The sequence below is a fragment of the Ictidomys tridecemlineatus genome, chromosome 9 (assembly GCF_052094955.1).
Source record: "Ictidomys tridecemlineatus isolate mIctTri1 chromosome 9, mIctTri1.hap1, whole genome shotgun sequence".
Classification (NCBI taxonomy): domain Eukaryota; kingdom Metazoa; phylum Chordata; class Mammalia; order Rodentia; family Sciuridae; genus Ictidomys; species Ictidomys tridecemlineatus.
This window is the reverse complement of record NC_135485.1, coordinates 52562243-52567110: the sequence shown is the minus strand read 5'-3', so window position 1 is coordinate 52567110 and position 4868 is coordinate 52562243.

Here is a 4868-nt window from a genome sequence, read left to right as displayed (position 1 = left end):
AAGATGGAGTAAGGAGTATTATTGCTTTGAATATTTAATAGGAGTCTTGGCAAGTGGAGTATATAAAACAAGGTGTGTAACAATGATTACCATAAAATTCTAAGTGAGAAAAAGGGGACCCTTAATAATAAGGGCAGTGAGAAAATGATAAATCATTGGAAGGAGCTGAGTCTGGTGGGGTCAAATAAAATTCTTTTTTGGGAAATTGAAGGGGCTATTGCAAAGTAGATTAGGAAGCTTGATATTAAGATTGTAGTGTGCTGAAATCACAGAACATACCATTATGTTATTCCATATTTATAATTTATTAGCAGGAACATGATCATATTCATATTTTTATCATTGTGTGGTCTTCTATATCATCTAGTGCAGTTGCTCTGGAGATCCCCTGACACCAGGGAACATAGAAATTTCCTCAATGCATTTTTTATTCTAATGACAAAGCGTATGCTGGAGCTAGTGGAACCCTGTGGTAGAAGCCAGATTTGCTCACAAGTATCCCACAATGAATAAGACAAACCTCGCAATAAACCTCCTACCTGAAATGCCAGTAGAGCCAAGGTTGACAAATCTTAGTTTAGCATGTAGTATGTACTCCAGAAATGTATCCAGAATTATTTGTAATTGTATGTAAAGTAAGAGTGATTGAGATCTGATGAAAACGTCTCCTGTGCGTCACTATCTCAGGCTTTAGGCTTCCATGATGCCCACTTAGAAAACACATTTGCTTTTCTAGGATTCTTGATTACTTTTTTTCCCCACAATATATTTTATCATTTATTTATTTATTTATTTATTTATTTATTTATTTATTTATGTGGTGCTGAGGATTGAACCCAGTGCTTCACGCATGCGAGACAAGTGCTCTACCACTGAGCTACAACCCCACCCCAGGATTCTTGATTATTTTTAGGAATCAATTTTCATAGTTACACTTCTGATAGGATGCCATTTACTCTATTTACATAATATCATGGAAATGATTAATATAATTCATTTCTGTAAGGGTTACTAAGCTATCTATCCCTCTCCATATAATATTTTGTCATTTTATTATATGTTATACTATATATAAATTTTGTGCATCACATAAATCAATATAATTTGCTTATTTTATTTTATTTCATTACCTCTGTAGTTTGGTGAAGCTAATAAACCGTTCCTTGGATATTATTCAAGAGATAGAGGTTTCTATTATCACTATGTCTGTGGCTGTATTGGGGATTGAACTCAAGGCTTTGCTCAGACTTGGTAAGTGCTCTACCACTGAGCCACATCCTCAGTGTACCAGCACCATCTCTAAATAGCTATAGTGTCTTGGGCAAATAATGTAAATTTTCAGGTCTAAATTCTACCCCCTTTTCTACAATATCTGTTGAACAACATATGGATGCTATCCAGCATCTCTTCTGGATTTAGTTTTCTGAATATTTTTGTTGCCTTTATATTACTCCTTACCTTGTTTTCTTATCTGTTCTCTTCCTAATATTATTTATGCAGCTTCAACTATTACCTTTATGTTTGACTCAAATCTCATGAATGTATATATCAGATCTATCACTCAATATTGGAAAGAGATTCAGCTGAACAAATTATACTGATGACAAATAGTTCTAGGATATCTTTGCATTGATTATATCTTGCTTCTCATCTGGGCAGTCATAGAATTTCATTCTGTGCAATTCTTATTTTACACTCCTGGAAATGGTAACTCTTATTAAAGTTTTGAAAGCTGGGCTTGTTACACATGGCACTTAGCCCCTTACCTACCATTGTGTTTTGAGGCTTACTTGGTTCCTGGCACTTGGTTATATCATAAGTCTCTGGCACTTCAATTCTTCCCTGGGCATGTTTCTTAGTCTAGTGGTTTTTTAGTGCTTTCCTTGATCATAGTTTTGCCTAATTTTCTGTCCCAATCCTATCTGTAAGGATCCTGATGAATGTAATTCAAAATTGGTAAGAATCCCAAGGAAATGGTGTATTTATTGCACAATATGTCAGCATTCTGCTGTGAAATGAAAAGGAAATGTTTGCTTTTGTTCATTTTCTTAGAAATCCTACTTTTTTGCTTGTGGCTCTGGCAACCTAGAGCTAAAGCAACTGACTTAGGACATTGGAGCCATTCCATTATTTCTTTTCCTGGCTTCCTCCTGGCTTCCACCTGGCTAAGGATGAATATTCTCCTAGAAAGCATATCAGATGAGCAATTTTAATATGCATTAAACATTAACTTGGGTTTTCAAAGCAATATAAAATGTATATGTCAACTTAGAATGTCCCAGTTCCCCTCAGATCTGTCATGCATGAATGCAAGGTTAAGTATGAATAAGAATAACCAATTAGGCCTATATTATGCTTTCTTACTTTGAAAGGACATGTATCTGTTATAGGCAGTGAATAAAGGAGAGTGTTATGAGTATGAGTAGCATCACATATAGGCAGCTAAAAACTTTTATGAACGTCAATCACTAAAGAGGCAAAGAAACTTGGAGCCTGTTTTTGTAAATGTTCATAAAGCAAGGCCTCTGTCACCCTGTACTGTGGTATGCCAGCTAAGACCTTGTTTCCCTCTGGACTTCAGTTTTCTTGCCACCATCTTCTGTTCTTAAGGGAAAAACATTTACTCACTGAAAAAAGCAGGCTCCCCAAATCTAGACAGTCCTGTTTTAATAAAACCATACCAGTGTCATTTGTTCTTTAGAAGTAGTCATTATCTAAATGCTACTTTCCTTCCTAAACCTTCCACAGATCCCCACTGTGCAGAGAACACCACACATGTGCCTTTGGAGCATGGTGTGCTTTACCCATCCTTGCTGGGCCTTTTTATCTTTCTCTGTTCTCACATCCAACTGCTCCTTCTTGTACTTCATGGCCCAGAGTTACAGTCTGATGTAGTTGTAGTTGCCTGTTTCTCACATCCAAGGCTCCCATCTATCCTTCCTTGTAGTGCAGAATTCTCTTCCTCCATGGGTCAGACTCTTCATCAGGCATTGAGATTCAGCTCAGGACTTGTGGCTTTGTGGAGACTTTCTTCTCTTCCCCTATCCATCACCTAACATGAGCTAGCTATTTCCCTTCTGCCCATTTACCTTATCATAGATTTATTAAAATATATGTTACTTTTCCCAACAAGGAGGTTCTCCTGTTTTCCCATCAAAGTTTTGTTTGACCTCCTTGACTTTCCTTAATTGCTGCATCCTGGGCAGCTAGGAAATGCCTGACAAAGTACAGACAACTTTCATGCTCACCTATTTTCAACAGTTTTCACACTTGGTGTCTCTAGGATCTATTCATTGTCAAGAAATTATTTTATTTATAAATTCAAAATTTCTATGTAATAAATAGCTTCAATCTTGTACCTCTTGTAACCATTCATTCTCAATAGGCCTACTCTTTGCTTAAAAAAAGTAACAATCTCTGGTTATTCATATTCTTTTTTAGTATTCAGGTATGTTACTAAATCATCTTGTCATACATCTACTTGGGTAATAACAAAACTGGTATCTAGTTTCATATAGTTCATAACTGGTGCTTTTGAATCTTTCAATTTATTTTATTTTTATATTCACCAAAATGTAAAAATAGTAGTATTTTAATTGTACATATTTAAAGCATACAACACACACATATGCAGTGAAATACACATTGATACACACAGGCATACATGGTGAAATGATAGCTATAGTCAAACCAATTAACATGAAAATTATCTTACACAGTCATCATGTTTCCCCTTGAGGTAAGGGGACCTAAATTCTATTCTCAGAAACTTTCCATGATACAGTAATATATAATTGACTGTAGTCTTCATGCTGTACATTAGATCTCTAGACCTACTCATTCATAAAATTGCGACTTTGTATCTCCACATCTTTCCCCCAACTAAACCTTGATAACCATTATTCTACTCCGTTTTTTATATATTCAGCCTTTTTTAGATTGTACACATAACCTGCTGCACATCTTGAATCATTGCCACTTTTGACGCCAGTTGCTTCTTCTAGCAATGCAAAGGATCAAGGAGAAGAGAGTAAGAGACTGACTTTGTACTCTCTTGTTGATATTCTATTTTCTCCTGTGCATACTTGAATTTTATTCTTAGATGATTTCCTTTCTTAATTTTTTTCCCTAGGGAGATTTATTTACTCCCTTGAGGTAAAATAATTTCCTCAATTATACTTTTGACTTCTCCCTTGAATATAAAATTTAATTTACAATACTTCAGCTTGGATAACTCAAACTGATCACATACAAGATTAATTTAGTATCCTCATTACAATTTTACATTTTCATAACTTGTTTTATGACATGGTTAACTTTTTAATCATCCTCACATAACTGTCATAGTTAATTCATTAATTTTCCTACGTTTTCAAATTCCTTCTATTTTCTGTTTGCCTTTCTGTTGTGCAAGATGTCCAGCACCATCTCCCTAACTGAGGGCATCCAAATGCCTATACTCTACTACTATAATAACATCATACAATATCACCTTTGATGATGGACACAAAGCCATAAAATACAAAACATTACATAATCCTTTTTTTTATTTCGAATGTCTAATACTTTTCTGTATCTGGTGAATTTTGTCACCCTACATACTTGAAATTCACAGGTATTCAATTTATAACTGCATCAATTATCTGCAATAATAAGTTGTACTCTACATCTTCTATGTAACCTTACAGTTTTTACATTGCTTCAAGTGTATCTATTTCCTTTAATCAAAGTACTGAATTGCCATTCAATCACATCTCAAAATGAGACTTGTAATTTAAGTTATAACTAAAGTAGCAGCTCTTTAACGACAAACTCCTGCTTACATGTAACACAGATACTCTGTTTCTCTACTAGCCATAATTAAGTTT